At 39.8% G+C, this 21,156-nt stretch overlaps 2 protein-coding genes across 2 annotated transcripts in view; one reads left to right on the top strand and one right to left on the bottom strand.

Annotated features, from left to right (window-relative positions):
* The window catches only part of LOC127419544 (retinoic acid receptor gamma-A-like), a 74,146-nt gene extending 61,251 nt beyond the window's left edge, over positions 1–12,895 (bottom strand). Inside the window, exon 1 of the mRNA XM_051661037.1 lies at positions 12,733–12,895. The gene's annotated coding sequence lies outside the window, so the exon portion shown is untranslated. The remainder of the gene's footprint in view (positions 1–12,732) is intronic.
* Positions 1–21,156, top strand: part of LOC127419545 (molybdate-anion transporter-like) — a 189,806-nt gene that overhangs the window by 128,090 nt on the left and 40,560 nt on the right. The window lies entirely within an intron of this gene.

Here is a 21,156-nt window from a genome sequence, read left to right as displayed (position 1 = left end):
GCCTGTGTATTTTCATGACTCACATCGGCAAAGAGTTTTAAAGAGTATGTTCTGCTTTTATGGCAGACGGGCTGAGCTGAAAGTGAGCTCATTCTCGGGCCCTCGCCCTCTCTCTCTCTGGCAAGGGCCCCTGGGGCGCACACATATATATGTATAAATGCATGCACACATGATCTCCCATTACTGCTATTCCCTGGCTGACCCACACACATATGCTCAATTCAAACTCTCCTCTTGCCTGCTGTGGCAGTCCTATATGGCCAAGGGGGGGCCGACAGCGGGCACCCACCATAGACCCAGCGTTTGCTGGGATTAGAAGAACAGGCTGGGACTTTCCAAAAGCCTGATTTCACCACTGTTTCTCGACACAGAACAAACACATCATTAGCAGAGCGTGCTGAGGCCTATTAGCCACAGAGAAAGAAAGACCAAGCTAGACTGAACGTGAGAGAAAATGCTCCTGGCATGGCTGGGTGATGCACTGTGTATCTTTGACAGGATCAGCTCAATGTGATTCATGGATCCTCAGGGCTGGGCTGAGCCAGCCTGCTGATGTATACTTGTGTTTAGAGAAAAAGTATCCATTTCACTCAAGAGAGAATTGCCTCTCATGGATCAAGTGTCCCTCCTACTGAAGGTATCACATTCTCTCTTTGAAAACGACAATTTGAGACCTAACTTTGGAGCTATCACAAAATTGGCTTTAAAGGTGAAGTGTGTAATTTATTTGATGCTAAAATAGTTCCCTTATCCCAGCTTAATATGCAGAGACAACTACAAATAAGTCACAAATAAAACACTGTGGGCCGAATTCACTTAACCGTTTTGCACTTTTTTTGCACTCTTTCAGCGTCTTTTTTTACTAATTATCCGCAATCTAATTTAAGCAGGTGCAATCAGCGCTGAAATAGTGGGTGCATCTTGAGTATTTAACAAGTCATTTTTATTCCTTTTTGTGCAAACATGCCTTCTTTTTTTTTTAAATTAGGCTTATTATAGATTGTGCTTAATTCACAGAACTCTGTACTATTTGCCCGCTGCAATCTGACACTATTACCGCCCGAGGAAAGCAGGCGGTCAAATGAATTTTATTTGAAAGAGATGTTTGAGTTTATTGTTTGAACATCCCACCTCAGGAACACTGGCTCAACCAATGGTGTGGGTTTGGGGCGGGACCATTTATTTATTTCTCAAATGAAAGTCAGGGGGAGTCTTCGGTATACATGTTTGAAAACAGTCATCATAATCACAATATTTAATGGTGACGCTAGAGGTGCAGAAACAGCACACTTCAACTTTAACAGCCACACATGAAAAAAGTAAAAATAACCTAAGCATCACAGAAGGCATTAACCACAGGAGTCAATGGTGAGTTGTTGTTTTTTTTTTCCTTTTGCCTGGTGAAAACCACAAGCCATTTTTCCTCCAGAGCTGTGACGGATTTGGGATGGTACAGCAGTTTGGGTTCATTTCCTGTCTACACTCTGGATTTTCCCACTCTTCCATTCTAAGCTCATGGTGCTTTACTCTAAAAGCTACTTTAATTTTCCACATTAGTCTTCCTGCTGTCAATCAGCACTAAGACAGATTGACACCTCCAACAGTATATGCTCACCCCCCCCGAAAGACAGAGGCTCTGTATAGCAGCACAAATGAAGGCCTTGAGAGCCCTGCCACAACCATGTGGCGCATGGATTCAGATCAAACGTCTTGTGGGTGAGGGCTCTGGAAACTTCTATGAGAGGTATCAAAGCTCACTTTTAGAGTAAATAGAAATGGTTCCATTCTAAATAAGGCAGTCTGAACAAGTAAAGCTACCAAAAATTTCTACTAATCATACTTATTGTAACGAAACCCAGCCAAAAGTATAGTACACTTTTCTTGTGTTCCTGAAGCTCAACTGTTAGCAAGGCACTAGTAACGCATGGACATGGTTTCGATTTCCAGGGAATGCACACAATTATAAAATGTATAGCTTGAATATACCGCAAAGGCTAAAATATACTTCGGTTTTCCGCACGCCAGTACATCTTGCGCACAGCGTGCATGACGCAAATTAAGCACAGTACACTTGGACTCTACACGCGCAGTGTAGTTTTTCAAGACACGCGGACAGTACGCGTCTTTTTGCACAGGTTGCTTGCATGCTGTTGATTGTGCTAAATACATGCGTTCAACACGTCCACATGGGCTTGCGGTCAAAAAAGTATACTTTGAAAGGCTGGGCACTCGACTGTGCGCAAGATGAAACGCCATGTGGGAAAACAAAGTATACCCTAGCCTTAAGTCACTTTGGATAAAAGCGTCTGCCAAATAAATAAATGTACATTTATTCTTCACACTATAGCAAATAAATGTTTCACACAAAGGTCTTCTCTGAGGCACACTACACCAGTTTAAGCAAACAAAATACACTAAAAGGTAAATCAAATGCAAACCGCATCTGATAATGAGAAGAGATCTGCTTGTAGTTTACCTACTTTCGGAGAAACAAATAATTGTCATATCCTGTACAAAATATGAGCACATGCGTCCGAGGGAAGTTTACACTCAAAACCTCGATGGCTAAAACAATTTGTCTTCTTGCATGGGAGACATTACAATAAGACACTGGTGAAATCATAACAGCACTGTGTGCCATAACCTTGAATGAAATCTGTGTGTATTAAATTGAAAAAAGATGTTTGAAGGCGAGACGCATTGTGTGGAAAGTCTGGCTGAGGCAGAGGAACCTCCAGGCGGAGTGGAGGTCACATGGTCATAAGGAGGGTCAAAAGACCCTACTGAAGGTTCAAAGGCCAGACATCATTAACATGCACATAAATTCAGAAAGATATCTTTTTGAAGTTTCCTTTTTTGAAGTTTCATCTTTTCTTGCCATTTTACTTACCTTACATGTGCACTAACCCAGTAGTGCAGGACTCTGGGGGATCGTCAGTTACAGTACTGTCAAGCAACATTAATAAACAAAAGTAAAATACAGCCTTGCCAAATTGGACTGCTGCAAAATTAAACAAAGCGTATCATTGTCATCGGGCAGTTGTTTCCTAGAGCCCTTCATAAACCTTTTTATTGTTAGAGATAAAACTGGCACATTTGAATTCCTCTGCCTTCTGACAGGGCAAATGGTAGTACAACATGAAGAGAGTGATAGATGATCTTTTACTTGGGAGTCACATATCCCATCAATTAAACCCTGTCTGACACGGAGCCCTGTCCTGGCACCCAGCAAACATTCTTCACACCCAATCACTGTACAAAACTGACAATGCCATAATGTCTATCATACCACCTGGGTATAACTTGTCCCCGAAGTAATAATTTAAAGCACCAAAAATCCAAATCATTTGTGAAATAACCAGTGGTTGGACAGATACTCTTATTTCAGAGCCAATCTAGAGGTCGTAATATTGTCATAGTCACTTGTTTTCACAATATATGATTTTACACAGGTGCAAGTCACTCTCGGAATTGGTTGTAAAACTATGACTCAAAAGTGGGGTTTTTCTGATATTAAAATACTTTCACTTAAGCAAAGATAAGTTAGCCGTAGGTAGGCTGATTCCACCAAAAAGTGTTAACAATGCAGACATGCAGTGCTATCAAAACATTGGTCCATGTGTTTGAGAATTCCGACCAATCCGATAAAGCAACATTGGCTCAACAAATGCCGCAAGTTTGGGATCTATTTCATTGTGCGACTGTGCCGTGGTCCAATCTCTGAATCATAGAAAACACGTAATATGGAATCAACTGCTCACCTGTTTCTTAGATATACTGATATGCAGTAGCGATTTGCTTTGTTTTGTTAAAAAGCTGTATACATGAAGGGGTTTTGAATCAGGAATCAATCACATCCAAAGCAACATCAGATCAAAATATCACAGGCCTACAACTTGAGAACAAAAGACCACACAACCAACACACTGTAAACAGTTTCACTGTTATTTGTATATTGATGTGTACTCCATTGTTGTTGATTCAGCATTTATTTTTATTTTGTGTTTTTGTTTTTTTTCTAGCAAATATACAATGGGATTCACTATAGTGAAAATGTTTTTCATGCGGCAGTGAAGAATTTTTAACTCTTATAATTTAATGCAAATGTTTTCATTACAAATTATATTATCAGAATAACAATTTCAGTAAAAAGTAGTCATGCAGAAGGTGTTTGTTTCCTCCGTTAAGAACAATGTGCATTTACTTTTAAATTGTAACATTAGATACACACCGATCAGCCACAACATTAAAACCACCTGCCTAATATTGTGTAGGTTCCCCTCGAGCCACCAAAACAGTGCCAACCCGCATCTCAGAATACTATTCTGAGATGCTATTCTTCTCACCACAATTGTACAAAGCGGTTATCTGAGTTACCGTAGACTTTGTCAGTTTGAACCAGTCTGGTCATTCTCTGTTGACCTCTCTCATCAACAAGGCATTTCCGTCCACAGAACTGCCGCTCACTGGATGTTTTTTGTTTTTGGCACCATTCGGAGTAAATTCTAGAGACTGCTGTGCATGAAAATCCTAGGAGATCAGCAGTTACAGAAATACTCAAACCAGCCCGTCTGGCACCAGCAATCATCCATGCGATTATCTAATCAGCCAATCGTGTGGCAGAAGTGCAGTGCATAAAATCATGCAGATATGGGTCAGGAGCTTCAGTTAATGTTCACATCAACCATCAGAATGGGGAAAAATGTGATCTCAGTGATCTGGACCTTGTGTTTTAAAACTTCTATTAATTACAAACCAAACGGGCCTATTAATAAATCCATATTTAGACACCCGATTTTAGGGTTCCCCCACCTCTGAAATCCCAGTTTATCCACTGACTGTGATTAGCATACAGTGCTTCCTACTGAACAAATGATTCTCATCAGCCAGTTCTTATTAGTGAATGAAAAACGTAAAGTAAAGTCATTACTTTCATCATGTTTGATTCAAATGAACCAAGAACTGTTACTATCTTATGTGTCCTTAAGGCTTAAATCAGATTCTTTGGAATGAAAGATATACATTATGAGTTTTGCTGCAATTAATGTAATCATTACATCATTTAGTAACAGGCTGCTGAGGGCAGATAAATCAAATTAGAATTGCATTTCTTATTTCCAAGGGCTGGGCGATATATCAAATACTCACAATATTATCATGATAATTTTGCTGACGATGTAAAATTATGCAAAATCGTGAATATCATGATAATTTTAATGTCCCTTTAAATTGGTCACAGCGTTTCCTAAAGAGCTCATCTTAGACTCATTTCACAGTCCTTGAGGGCAGCACAAACAATAAAAAGCACCTTTAATTACAAGAATGCATGGTCTATGTGTGTTGCACAGTGAACAGTTCACATGCTGCTCTGTGTGCACGAGTGGGACACGTGATGCCCTGTTAGGCCGTGTGTCCACCAAAGCATTTTTTTCCTGAGGCCAGCATATTTTTTTCAATTGTTTGCAATGGGAGCGCCGCACATTTAAAAAAGCCAGCAACGTGACGAGGCGCTGAGCATCTATTCCACGCTGAGCGCTGCATGCTTGCCGTTTTTGTTTTGGTCACCAAGAGTTTAAAATTGTTCAGCTTTGGTTAAATAACAGCGCTCATCACTGTCACTTTTTACCCAGCCTTCCAATTACAGTGGAGGAGGGGTGGCACAAATACCACACCGACCAACCATCACATCCTACTTGTACAAAGACTGAACAACAATGGAGGAGAAGTTTGCTGGTCTCTGAATATTCATGTCTGTACCAGATGACATTCCCAGACTACCACAATATTAATATGAAAAATAATGCTTGGAGGAACATTATGTGCTTCAGCATTCCCTTCAACCAGAGCAAGGGCCAGAGCAAGTACTCTACCTTGTGCCGACATTTTACATCAGTACTTGTTGACAACACAAACTATCTGCGAAAGTAGGTACTTGCAACACATTACTTCCGCGGATATTCCGTATCATAGCAACCAAAGCGTCTCAGCTGAAAAAACGCTGCGCTTCCAAAGCGCTCCCAGCTGGGCATTTTCAGAGGAGCACCTGGCATTTTCAGCTGGCAAAAAATGCTTTGGTGGACACACAGCCTAGTGCTCTTGGAGCGGTTTTATAAGCAAAGTGTTACAAGATCACACATTTGCACAATTCCAGACATTTGTAACAATTACATGTTATTATACAAACCTAATAACACGACACAGTATCCAGAGAAGTGTCTACATGTGGGCACTGCTCACCCTAAATGTCCGTCTGCCCACCTAAAATAAACAAACTAGGGGCAAAGCAACCAGGGCAGGGATGTACAGTCAGTGAGACAGTTTAGCTCGTTTAGTTTAATCTCTAGCACTTGGAAAATTCGCAAATGATGTCTATTAAGAGCATTGCAACAAAGAACATGTACAAATAGTCTTATGTCTACTGGCTAACGCCATTTCGAAAATCTCGAACGTTCAAACCCAAAATGACATGCTTTCAGGTTCCTTCTGTGCTGCGCACGTTAGAGCCACATGTGCCGTATGCAAAAAAGAGAGTGGCAGAAGGTGAGAGGTGATCAATTCAAACGCAAGGTGTTATTCTTTTTGCCCAGAAAGTCTGTGAATATCTAGATGGTTAGATGAAGGGTTTTAAGTGTGGTGAGTTTATGACACTGAAATCTGAGATTCAGAGAAACACCAAAGTGGGATGAGTTCCTCTAATAATCTATTCAGATTAGTGCCCGACATATATGGTTTTTCCAGTGGTCTATTTATAAATCTTTACAATGAATATGTTAATTAAAACATTTATTAAAAAAAAGTATTGTGTTTTTAATTACAAAACAAGATGTGGTGTGTTATTTTAATCTATCATGACATGAATATAAATAGTATTAAAATATGTAATTATATCAAAATGTGTTTGGACAAGGGTTTAAATAAAAGGTGATTGGTTTATTTTGCTCTCTCATATGTTTTAGATGCTATATTTGTAAATCATTAAACATTAAAATTAGGACAATGAAGTTTCAAGAAGATTTAAACTTGCTTAATGCTGAAGGTTAAGTCTCAGCCTCACATCATTAGCATGATGCATTTTGCAGCACAACAGCAAGAGCTGGCAGAAAGACCATTCTGATTGGTTAGCTGCTAGGAATCTCTTGTGAGACGTAACAGTTCATAAGGTAACAAAGGTTTGTTTAAAATTTACCAAGCTTGCAGTTTATGGCATTGAATCTTTGAAAGAAATTTGAAGCATATTACATGATTAAGTGATTATTTGAATGCCATACCATACCACAGTAAATAATAAAGTTATTATAAAAAAATAATTATATTTAACACTTTAAAAAAAAAATCACTATTAAGCCATTTCAGAGCAAATACATAATTATCGAGATAAATACAGATTATCATCTATTGGCTAAAAAAATATCTAAATATAATTTTTGTTGCCATATTGCCCAGCTCTATTTCCAAATATGTATTTCTGGAACCTTAAGGAACCGGAATCGTTAAGAGTAATCAATAGTGAAAATCCTGTGGTTTTGACAAAGACTCTTGCTGTCTAAGCCAATTTACAGGTTGTAACATTGTTTAGAGTCACTCATTTTTCACAATATACCATTGAACACAGGTGTATGTCACCGTTGTCACTTAGAATCAGTTGTTAAACTTTGAAATGCTTTAAAAAAAATGCAAATGTTATGTATGGTTTGGACAAGGTTATGACACTTAAAAGAGCGGGAGAAATAAAGAGAGAGAGTAATGGAAAAAGTGATGGGATAGATGGAGAGGACGAATACTCAAAGTGACACACTGGCTGTGACAGTTCTGTTCCATGATGTGATGTGGACAAGGTGAGTGAAGTCACTGCAAAAACGGATAAACAGCATAAGGGGGAAAAGCTTGTTTAAAGTGATAGTTCACCCAAAAATGAAAATTCTGTTATCAGTTAGTTACCCTCATGCAGTTCCAAATCCATATGACTTTCTTTATTCCATGTAACACAAAAGGAGACAATGTTAGCCTTAGTCACCATTCACTTTCATTCATTGTATGGGGAAAAAAAGCAAAGAAAGTAAATGGTGACTGAGGTTAAAGGGGCCATCATATGCTTTTTTTTATAGCTTTATTATCTTCCCTGAAGTCCACTGATGTTAGTAAAGTTTTTTTTTAAAACAGTCATAGTTTAGTAATATATGATCATTTTCCACCCTGTCTCAGGCCCTGTCTTAATGCTCGGTTTTGGCCTCAGCTCCTCCTTTAAATGTCAGCGCAAATGCCCACTGTTCTGATTGGCTAACATCGTGCAGCTTCTCAAATTCAGCCATATTTGAAACTCAGTCGGAAGAGAATGAACAAACTTCACAAGACCACAACATTTATAAAACTAAATTTCATGATTTACACATAACGTGCATCCAACAAATTGCATCTGAATATATAAAGCTGTTCATCTCAAGCACAACTGTTAACACTCACACCCTGTCTACACCGGACGCAAGAGGTGCATCGTGTGCAATAGAACCCATTGTAATCAATGATGCTGTCTACCATGGAAGTGTCCATTGCGGCGCATCGCGCCGACAGTAAACAGATTTCCCGTTCCATTTCCCACTGCATGCGCTGGCGCTACTACTGCCAACAACACAAATAAACGGTTTAGAAATTTTGTGTCAATGCGCCTGGTGTAGACAGCCTCAAGCCGTTGCATTGTGTTGTGTCAAAAAACGCGCCTGGTGTAAACAGTGTGTCAGCACCATAAACTATCAAACAGTCATGACATTTGAAATATTCATGAATGGAACTGTTTACTTATGCTTTTGATCCAGTCCAAGTGTTTTAACTTCCCCATCCTTCAATAACAATTCCTTAGCAAAGCTTGAATCGTTTTATGTTTGGTTCACAAGCAATCACTCTGATACGAATTGACAAAACATGCAATCCACACTGAAATACACTGAAGACACATCCACATGATGTACACACATAGTCCAAAGCACAATGAAGACACACACATCCAGTTTCCAGTATCATCCTGCACTGAAATGCACATTGCTGGAATCACATCAAAACTGTCAAAGATCCATCTAGTGAGTGTTTACATACACCAACAATTAAAAATAGCGCAGATGGGCGTTTTTTAGGAATAGTTAGGCCAAACTAGGCCTGTTTGTCCTGCTCTCTCTCTCTCTCTCTCTCTCTCTCTCTCTCTCTCTGAGTACAAACTGAGCCCCAGTGTGCGGGGCCAAGGGTGCAATGATGTAAAGTAGGTGTTGATGTTGTTGCTGTAGAGGTAGTCATGAATTAATGAGTATCCTTTGTTACATCACAATATTACGGAGGTAGAGAACGAGGCATTTTGGCAGCTTTTATTGCATTGGAGATTAAGTTGTGTTCTGAAATTCACCATTTTTAAAGTAGAAAAAGACCGCTTATTTGTCAAAATATCAAGGAAAATTTGATTCCTCATGACATGACCCCTTTAACAAAATGGTCAAACGGGTTTAAAACAACATAAGGGTGAGCAGCCTAAACGATGACAGAATTCTTATTACTTTATAACTTTTATAAATATAAAGAGGTATAAAACGTCTGCACCAAGAAAAAAGGCCCCGGCAAGTGAGGTTATTTATGCTTGCAGTATTTCTCTGTGGGAAACAAGGTTAAATAATTGGTTAAAGATCAGATCATTAACATGATCATTGCTTGATTGTAGTTGTGGTTTATTATGTGAAGTAATCAGACAAGAAATCAGATTTATAAAAACAATTGAGATGGCTGCTGAGCTAACTAGCCATTTCAGATGAACACGGTTTATTTAATCAGGGCAATAGAAGGTAATAGATGGCTCTCGTTACAGTAGCACTGGCACAGGGAATTCACATTCATGAGTATAAACACACACACCATACACACATACAGCCCACATTAATAAAGGCCCTGACACACACAGGAACGTCTGTAAGCAGATGTTAGCAGACTCTCCTTTTCACAAACACAGCCTGACACATAAAGTCTTACATACACACGCAGTCAAAGGGACAAATCCCTGCACACCTGCAAAAATATACAAGGGAAACAGTGATCTGATGGTTTCCTTCATAATTACAGAGTATAAGATAGTGAACAACCACAACACCACCAGATCCCACATAAACCACCTGTTCGGCCCCTCCCTGCCACTTATGTACTATTACCCTCAAAATTCCTGAAAGAGTCAGGGATAAACTCCTGGATTTATGATTTGATGCCAGAACACAGCCAGAAGACGAGAGAACTATGAAGACTAGAGTAAAATAGGCATCTAGACAGACAGTGAGGGGGTGGTCTAACTATACAAGTGTCTTTGTGAAAACATCTCATGCATTCAATGTGTAATGTGCATGGTCCAAGCCACAAATCAAAGCTATTTAACATACTTTAAGGAATGTTCAGAGTTCAATACAAGTTAAGCTCAATTGACAGCAATTATGACATAATGTTGATCACCACAAAAAAACTATTTTCAACTTGTCCCTCGTTTATTAAAAAAAAAGCAAAAATCATGGTTACAGTAAGACACTTGCAATGGAAGTGAATAGGGCCAGTCCATACATGTTAAAATACACACTGTTTCAAAAGTATAGTCACGAGAGGTAAATATTATACGTTAACAAGATTTGAATACGTTACTAAGACTTTAGTGTGATAAAATAGCTTACTGGGTTTACTACGTTGCGTTGTCATCGCAACAAAGTTGTAATATTGGATATAACTTTACACAGATAAGGTTGGTAAGCGATTTTATCACACTAAAATCATGTTAACATGTACAATGTTTACATCTTGTAGCTATACTTTTGAAACAGTGAGTATTTTAATGTTTATTGACTGGCCCCATTCACATCCATTGTAAGTGCCTAACCACGATTTTTGCTTTTTTTAAATACACGAGGGATGACTCGAAAATACGTATTTTTTTGGTAATCAACATTATGCCACAAACGCTGTCAACTGAGCTTAATGTGAAGATAGTGAAGAAGTTTTATAGTTTTAATGACTTTAATTCTACAACGTGGAAATTGTAATAATAAAGAACGAATTGGTGTTTTGAAACTTTTTGCTTGTGGGATATATAGGCCTATCATAAAAACTAAACTTTAAACAAACTATAATTAGACTGATCAGTTAAAATTGTAAATCTACAACAATGGGTAGGGTGGGTGAATATACAGTACAGCGGGTAAAAAAGTAACATTGCACTGTCACCCCAAAGGAAAAATACACTCAAGAGTATAATGACAGCAGTTTACCCAAACACACAAACACATTAAGACACTCCCATATTCCATTACAGTTGCTATACAGCTGAGAACAGACTCCACAGTCCCTCTGGAGTCAGAGTGGGAGTTTTGCTTATGGCGGAACGTGAATATCTGGTTTGACAATAGTTTGTTTTTCCTTGTCTCTGGTTCTTTTGTCTGAGTTCGTGTAAACTCATGTAGCTGATCTGTGAGACATAAACAGCTCGAGACTGGCTCATTCCTCTCTCATATAAAAAAAAAAGCACTGGTGTGCATGTGTGCGGACTGGAGTAAGTCTGTTGTTTTGAATGTTTTTACACTTTCAGTCTTCCCCTCTGGCCAGATTGTGTTTGGATGTGTTAACTAACATTTTGTCCCATGTTTAAAAAAAAAAAAAAAAAAAAAAAAGATGCAATAAATCACTGCCAGCTGTGACACTGCTAAACACTGCTGGCATAAACCTTAAAAAAAAAATAATAATAATAATAATAAAATAAAAAACAAATCAACTTGAAGAAATCTTGCCCATAACATGTTGAAAAAAAAGAAAATAAGTAAAACCTAGTGTAAAAGCATGTAGACTGAACCAAAAGTAGCTATAAAGTCAAAGAGACATGGACAAAGAACAGGTGCTACAATCACTGCATCAGGTAATACAAGTATCACAAAAAAGCCCTGTGACCACGTTGATATGTGAACTTGTATCCTTTTTTAAGTATTCCCTAATCCTTGTTCAATGTGATTGCTCTGTAAAATGTGCAATTGTTGCTATTTGTTTGCCGTTTCTACTTGATCTGACCCATACAAGTTATTTCATTAGAGTAACCCAATGCAGAACAGCTAATTTAGCTACCACGTTACGCACGCTGTCTTCGGTCAACAGACAACATTTTCAAACACATTGAGATGAGTGAAAACCTTTTCACTGTATGTACACAACTATGTGCCTTGCATAAACTAATCTCAGATTAACACACACAGACAGATAAACACACAAACACTTACTTGTAAGCCACAGGGCTATGAGAAATACTTAAAAGTCAGGGGGAAAAAATACCTGTAATGTTTTACACATGTCAAGCTGTGTAAGTACAAACTCCTGATGTAAAGGTATGCACAGGAACACAAATGTTGAACAGCTGATCGATTGAAACACATCAGGGATGCAGAAAACACTTGCACGCGACACATCAACATCGCACGTACGCGAATGAATTACGCACAGCACACGCGCTACTATCAGATGAATTAAAACAGAATCGAGTCGCGCGAGCGTAAGGAAAGTTACGATCAATCCGATCTTTCCTCATCTTATTCGCCTTTTATTTAGACAGTCTGCGGTATCTACTTTATTTATTTAAAATCATGTCGCCTTTTAGTTGCTATTTGTCTCATATATGAACGAAAAGACATACCAAAGAGAGAGTGAATTAATAAGGCATCGTTTGATTGCGAAAGTTCAACTCACCCGCTGAGACTGAGATCCGCGAGAAACGCTCGAGTCTCGATGAGAAGAGAACCGCGCGCTCTCCGTTCACCGGAGTCTCTTTCACACTACACGGGCGTTTATTTTTCTCTTCTTCCAATTCTCTTCCTCTCTCTCTCTCTCTCCCTCTCTCTCCCTCCCTCCCTCTTTCTCTTCTTTTCGTTTCTCTTAGAAATAATTATGCGCTCTGATTCATGAACCCTGTCTGGGTCACGTGACTCCACCCTTCAAATATACAGCACATTTTTCACAAGCCACAAAATGCCTAGAGGGAAGAAACAGAGGCACGGAAAGCTTAAATTTCTGTTTTTAATTCTCTGCCTCTTTCTTTCCCTCTCCCTAATCTCTTTCTCTCACTCCTCCAACTCTTTCTCCTCTATTTTCTGTATTCAAAATAGTGAGATGCACAAAGTAACACATTATGCTGGAATGCCAATGAGGAATTCATTTAGTAAGTGCTGGATACAGTTTTTCCTCATTAACACAAGTTCTTTGCCTCACCATTCCATGGTGTTCCTTGTAGGAATACGGTGTACCGTAAACATGCTGTGGAGAAAACTAGGAATTCAAAGCATTACGTTGATGCACTACAGACGCATTCTCAGGTACACGGCGTCTTCTTGAATAATAATATTATATTTAAACCATGCAAAATCATCCAGTCGCTTAGCAAAAAGTAATAGCACACATCTCTCTCTGCACAATTGATGGTATCATTAATGTCCATAGAGCAAAAAGTGTAGGATGAGTTACACGCTAAGTTGAATAATTAAGGTTTGTTAAAATACAAAGCATGACCAGTTGTAATTATAGTGGTGCTTATTAAAAAAAGTCGGATAGAAAAAATATCTTGATGAGAGCAATCTGTAAATACAGCAAATGGGTATGCTGTATGCATGCCACCCTGTATGAACCGATGTGTTTTAAATCAATACGGTGAGCATTTTGTGATTTTGCATGGAACAATTCTGCGCTGGCTTGTTTGTGGTTCTGGGTGTTTGCCTGCATGAGTTCTTCCTAAAGCTGCCTTTCTAAACTAGCTTTGGTTAAAAGAAACTCCCCAAAACCTCAGCTTAACTGGCTCCCCTTCAACTGTGCCATCTGAAGCTCAGGGAAGGTGGCACATCAGGTTAAGCCTTGGTTCTGAGTGTGTGATTAAAAATAAGTGTAATAAAGCTGTAACTTCTTTACAAACTAATGAAATCGAATTAAACACATTTACAATTTATTATTATTTGCATATGTTGATATTCTGACATCTTGAGGGGTTAGTTGCGCATGATACAACTTTAAATGCACAGTGTATAAAGGTCCCATTCAGACTGGGTCCTAGTACTGGACTAAATCTGAACTTCCTTTCAAATATCATTTAAATAGAAAAAGGCGAAACATTTTGAGCATTGAAAATTGAACAGATTTCCTTTGCTGACATAAAACCTTTTTTAAAACAGTGTAGCAGTAGGAAACTTCAGCAGGGTTGGCATCAGCTCTCAAAACACAAATCAACAGGAAGTGGTTTGCTTTGCCACACAACCCCAACACAAAACAGCACAAAGTAAAACTTTATCTGCTTATCACACTCTATAGAAACATGCTTATTATCTTTCAAAATGTGTAACATATAAAATGTAAATTTATGATTGTTTAATATTGCCAATCCTAATTTAAATCTGTGTATTTTTTCGATGTTTAAATACTTTCTCCTTTCCCAGTTTAATGTAGTTTGGCCAGCCTGATCTCAAGAAAATTACTTGACTATGGTGACATTTTTGCAAAATTATATTACGTGCTTCCTTACAGGTATCGCGGCAGTTCCAAGGTAAAATGTCCACTGAGTGGTGCTAAAAGCGTGTTAAATGTTCTCCCAAAAAGATAATGCTCTATCGAGTTTTAAATCAACAAAACCCACCTCCCTACCCTAAATCTTAAACCTAAACCTTAAACCTAAACCTAACCGATAGTGTCATAAAAAGCAAATGTGAAATGAAAAACGCAATTGCTGAAGCAACCATGTCATTTTGTGATGCTTTGTCAAGTGCGATGCACTTTCGGCTCACATGCTCGTCAGGACTCGTACACCTGTCCTTTGCATTGCTTTATTTGAGCTACTGCACAATTTGATCGCACAATAGAAGAAGCTTTACAAGTCATGCACTACAGTAAAAGTGTTAAAATGTCATAAGAGAGCATTGTGTGACACTACAAAAGTAAGTGATTATGAACTGAAATTGAGCCGTTTTGCTCGCCATTTATGTAAAACAGGAATAAAAGCCATTGTTGTTGTGGCACCTAGTGTTAGGGTTAGGATTAGGTAAGCGGAAACTACTGCGATATGTACAACAAGCCATGTAAAAATCATTTTGCAAAAATTTAGGTATAATAACGTAATTCTATAAGACCAGGTTTGACAACTATAAAGCAGGGACTGAAAACGTTCCTACACTGTAAAATCTAATTAGTTGACCTTACATAGATTTTTCAAGGCAATCGGTTTGCATGCTTTTTCTAAGTTAATGTACTTATTTGGCTCAAGTAAACTAAATGTAATTTTTTAAGTAACGTTGACTAGTTACTTAACTCATGTGTGATTAATGTATCGTTGTTTTGATTTAATTATTTAAATTGGGTTATGACATGTCTTATACAGTGTAAAGGAAATTATTACAGGACTCTAGGTTAGCCATATGGCACACTGGATTTTACTCAGTACTTCTTAGTGCATATAAATCTACACTTTTGTAAAGTACAATTGAATAAAGAAGAATGGCTTAAACTTAACAGGCTCCAAGTTGCTCATGGTGACTTCACAAAAATCTCAATTATTAACCAGCTACAACAATACAACAACAATAGTGATAAGAAATATAACTTAAAATTAAAAAAAATAATTATTTTTGACCAAATATACATAAATTATTCAAAAGCAAGGGCTTATGGGTATTCCACACAGCGCAATTTTGTACTTGGTAATTTTGAGTTAGTAGTACTTGAAGCCAAAGTGTAAAGAACGTAAATATTTGAGTTATGATTCCAAAATGTGACATTTCAAGTATTGTTTATTGGACCACTTAAATGTTTTTATTAATGACAACTTTAGGATTTAGAGAGTAATGGTAACTTAATTAAAACTAGTAAGTATAGTAAAAACTTAAGATTTAGTTGAGTAAACTATTTATTTATTTATTTATTTATTTTTTTACAATTTGAGATTACTATTTACAGTGTAGGAACAAAAAAAAAAAAATCTGAAAAGGAACAAAAAAAATTTGCTGAACAGAAACAAAAAGTCCCTTTCAATTGTTCCGGAGTGAAAAAGTTATAAATGTTGATAACCTATTAATAACGGTTAATTTAGTTAAAACGTTTTTTATGAAACCAAAGACTAAATGGTTTATCAAAGTACATTTTCAGAACTATACGACTTCCTGTTGCCCAAAAAATTAGGCTTCTCTCTTTTTAATTGAACATGATAAGCATCTGCTTTGATTCTGAAGTAAAATGCTGCGTCACTCATTTCTTTGCCTTAATGCACGTTGTGGATGTAGCCTTCTGTGTTACATGCTGAAGACCTTTGAGAAAACTATATACTGTATAATTACTAAATATACTGTACATGAACATCTGCATAAGATTACTTTTATTCCAAACACACCCAAGCAGTGTGCACATGCATGCAGGAGAAAGAGATTTTGGCTATTAATTGATTTTAGATGGCCAGATGTATTTTTGAAATATTTTGGGGATATATTTAATATTAAGAAAACATTATAGAAAATGTGTTATTTTATAAAGGCCACTGTATACATTGCTTGTTATGATTTCTGTGCTGATAATTCTCCCACATGAGAAAAAAATGGACATTTTCACTTATTTTGGTTGAGGCAAGTTCCTTATTTTGAGGTTGTTTTTCCAGACTAGGTCCATTTTTCTCTTTTTTGAGAGATCTGGCAACACTGTAACTGATATATCACTCACCCTTAGTACAGAGTACTTTAATTTAAAAAAAAAGAATGCTATTACCTGTTCTTTAATTTTGTTGTAACTGGTTACCAATTGAAAAGATACCATTTCTGCTCAGAACGAACCAAAATGAAAAATATTTTATTTTTAGTCCCTCCTATAAAGTTGAAGTTTATTTTGTTTTCTGCTTAGCAATACCAGGATTGAATTATTGCAGAAAAAACATCACATTTATAAAAAAACGTACACATAAAATATGTAAAAACACATTTAAAAGCACTCAAAACTACTCAAAAGTACAATTAAAAAAGAAAACATCACCGCTTCTAAATAAGAGCTCTATTATTATTATTAAAAAGTCTGATACCAAAAGGAACGGTTTGTCCTTGTTTTAATTAAAGTCAAGATGTTTTGTTGAAGATTTCCCTGGGGGGTTCCACGTGACGCCATGTGAGAAGCAGACGTGTAAACTGGGAGCTCTGCGCACTTTGCTAATTTTTTTATTATTTTTGGGTCATAAATCAGTGAGATTCGATACACCCTGCTACATATCTGTTCTTTGAAGTTAACATGGCAAAGAATTCAGAATACTCTGGCTCTGGAGATACAGTATTAAAAGACACTTACGTGCTCAAGCTGAAACCTCTGACAGGCCTGCAGACCAGGGACTCCATGAAATCCATCGGCAACTGGCGAACATGTCTGTGATGCTGATGAAGATTGTTGCAGACTTAGAGGATCTTGCTGTAATACATCGATCAATTACGGCGATGGAAATTAAATTCTCTGTGTTGGTTACAAGAATCGGGGACGTCAAGAGACGGATCGATTATCTGGAGTCATCGGAGAGGGAATTAGCTGCTAATCCGCTAGCGACCAAAATAGATTTGGAATGCGTTTTTGAAATTTTTTTTTGAGGATTTGGAGAATCGTAGCCGGCAAAATAACGTCCGAATTGTTGGAATTCCTGAGCATGAGGAAGGTCGAGATAAGGTGAAATTCCTAGACGAGCTCTTCCTGAGTCTGCTCGACATAACAGGCCATAAGCTGGAAATCGAGCGAGCTCACAGAGTTCAGGCTCGAAGATCGGCTGAGGGAGACAGGCCCCGATCAATTCTGGCCAAATTTCTGAGATCATCCGATAAAGATCTCATATTGCACGAGGCAAGGAGCGAAGGAAAGCTTTCTTGGAAGAATCACAGCATTTTCTTGTTCCCAGACTTTGCAAATTTGACAAGAGAGAAACGTGATCGATTCAAGGAATGCAAGAAACTCTTACATCAACGGAAGATCGCTTCTGCACTGATGTTTCCGGCCAAACTGAGAATAGATACTAAGGATGGCCGCAAAATATTTACATGCCCACAGCAAGCGATGTCCTTCATAAAGTCAATGGGGTGAGTAAGCCATTTGGTGATTTTCATGTGGCCCCCGAGTGGATTAACTCGCTGGGCATACACTCAACTGTCTGAGGAGGCTGTGCGCCATTTTGTTTCTTTTTGTGTTGGTTCCGCCTTGCGGCTGGAATATGTTTTGTGGAATAACACTCCTTCAAGAAACTTTTGCATCGACGAAGGGTCGCTTTTACACTGAAGTTCCTGGCCAAATTGAGAATAGATACTAAGGATGGCTGCAAAATATTTACATACCCACAACAAGCGATGTCTTTCATAAAATCAATGGACTGAGGAAGTCATGGTGTGTTTCTCACATGCCTCCAAATGGACTAACTTGCTGAACATGCCTTTGACCATCCGAGGAAGCTGGGTGCCTTTTTGTTTCTTTCTGTGCTGGTTCCGCCTAGCAGCTGGAGTTTGTTTTGTGAAATAACACTCCTTCAGGACAGTTGTGGATGGATCTGCTCGTTCTTTGTGTTTATGCCTCCTATTGGCTGGAGTTTGTTTCGTGGAGTATTTTTTGCAGGACATTGGAATGATTAGGTAATCTCCTGAACTCAAACAGCTGGCTCACTGAAAATTTGTTTGACTGTCCAAAGATTTCCCTGAAAAGTGTACACTCCGTGGGTCTTACAACATTTGAGCATTCAGACCAACCCGACATTGGCTCAACCAATGGCATGCGTAGAATGTCTGTTTGTTCTACCAATGGAAGATGAGGGGGGAGTGTTCAGGAAACTTGTTTGAAAACAGTCAAAATCACACACCTTTACAAATGGTGTCAATTAAACATTCTAATGAGAATAGATGCTTGGAAAGTCTCTGTGGCATGGGGAGGCATGGTCATGTGTCTGTCTGTGGGAGAGGGAAAGCAGTAAGGCTAGTGATGGTGGAGGGAGACCTGATAAGGTTTGCCAGAGTGGCAGAGGAGAGAGAGAGAGTGGCCCAGAGCAACAGAGACTGTCATTTCAGACAGAGTGCTATTTTGAGTTGGCCACTAAGAGCTGTTTTGCATTGTGTGTGTGTGTGTGTGTGTGTGAAGCCGAAGTGTGAGAATAAACACTCAACTATTCGCTGTCTCCTGACTCCTCCATTCCCCACAAACTTATCCTTATCGCAGTGGTGCCGAAAACCCGGCTTTGGAGGAGAACACTATTATGGAATCCTCACCGTTGGGCGAAGTCATTTAGACCCTTGCCAGCATCCAGCAGAGCCAGCATCAAGCCCTCGTGGAGGTATGCCTGGAGCACGAACAGCGCTTCCAAGTCCTGCTCCAGGCACAAGCGGAGGAGCGGCAGGTGCTCCGGAGCCTGATCGCCCTTACTCTCTGGGGAGGCGCAGCTAGCGGCACAGCAACAGCCAGCCTCCTTAATTACAACCACCTGAAGAAGGCCATCCAGCAATGGGTCGGTCATGGCCCGGAGCAGAGCCGACAGCTCTTCAGATCCCTGAGCTTCAGGAAACACGGCCACCCATTCGCGTTTGCCCAACAACTCCGGAACGCCTGCCGGAAATGGTTGCTGGCAGAGGGAACCCGCGGCGCCATGGAAGTTGTCAATCTGGTGGTGCTGGAGCAGTTCATCTCCCTACTTCCTCAAGGCATGTCCGAGTGGGTCCAGTGCCATCACCCGGCGTCTCTGGAGGAGGCCGTCCAGCTGGCAGAGGACTATATGATGGCGTTTCCAGGAGGCAGTGAAGCAGCGAAGCAGCGAAGCACTCCCTCTCCTCTCTCTTCTCTCTCTCCACCCCCTGTGTCTCATGTTTCCCTCCCTCCTGTCCCTCTCAGTCCTGCCCAGTTCCGGCTCCTCGGAAGTGGGGAGCCCCACCCAAACCCCATCCCCAGCCCAGGGGACCCCTCCCCTTATCTGTCCCTCCTACTTCCCCTGTCTCCCTCCACTATCCCCCCAAGGATGGCAAGACCACCCCCATGAGTGCGGAAGGAAAGCCTGGGCCGGTCTGTTGGAGCTGTGGGGAATCCGGGCATGGCCATGATTGTTGTCCGGTGATGGAGGTGGGGACACCGATCTGGTTCCCTGATGCTCCACAGGCCACCCGCGATCGGGCAGGGGCGTATCGGATACCGGTAAGAGTAAAAGGGGATACACATCAAGCTTTGGTTGATTCGGGTTGTTCCCAAACCTCTATCCACCAATGCTTGGTGCAGGGCGGGGCATTGGGTAAGAATAAACAGGTGAGGGGGAGGTGTGTACATGGTGACATTTACAAGTATCCGGTGGTTACCACTGAGATACGATTCAGGGGAAAAAGGCATAGAGTCGAGGCCGCGGTTAATTCGCGCATCACCCATCCACTAATTCTAGTAACCAATTGGCCTGGTTTTAAAAATGTATTGAAGGTAATGTGTGTGGATGGGTCCTGCAAAGTGGTGTCATGGTGTGTGACGTGCGATGCTATGGCTGGATAGGCAGTGCCATGGCCTTTGAATTCTGCTCTGCGTCAGGATTTCCATTTGGAGCAGTCACGTGACAAGTCCCTCAAGCACGCCTTTGACCAAGTGAAAGTAATTGATGGCCAACAGCTCCAGCCTAATGTGACACTCATATACCCATACTTTTCGATTATTAAAGAGCGGTTGTATCAAGTGACTCAGGACATTCAGACCAAAGAGAATACAACTCAGCTATTAGTACCAAAGAGCTGCTGGGAAACACTCTTCCAGGCGGCTCACTATAACCCAATCGCTGGTCACTTAGGTCACGAAAAGACTTTGAACCATATAATGGCCCGTTTTTTTTGCCAGGGCATTCATGGTGACTTGCGCAAATGGTGTGCGGCATGCCGTGAATGCCAGTTGGTTAATCCACCGGCCACCCCAAAAGCATCATTGCACCCTCTGCCGTTGATCGAGGTCCCTTCAAGAGAATTGGCATGGACATCGTTGGGCCATTCGAGCAGACTGCACGTGGCCATCGCTTTGTATTAGTTATGGTGGACTACGCAACAAGATATCCAGAAGCAGTGCCTCTACGCAACATCTCAGCATGTAGTGTTAGAGAGGCACTCCCCCCGAGTGGGGATTCCAAAGGAA

The sequence above is a fragment of the Myxocyprinus asiaticus genome, chromosome 28 (genome assembly GCF_019703515.2).
Source record: "Myxocyprinus asiaticus isolate MX2 ecotype Aquarium Trade chromosome 28, UBuf_Myxa_2, whole genome shotgun sequence".
Taxonomy (NCBI): Eukaryota; Metazoa; Chordata; class Actinopteri; order Cypriniformes; family Catostomidae; genus Myxocyprinus; species Myxocyprinus asiaticus.
Note: the sequence above shows the minus strand (reverse complement) of the source record. Positions and strands in the feature narration are given on the sequence as shown.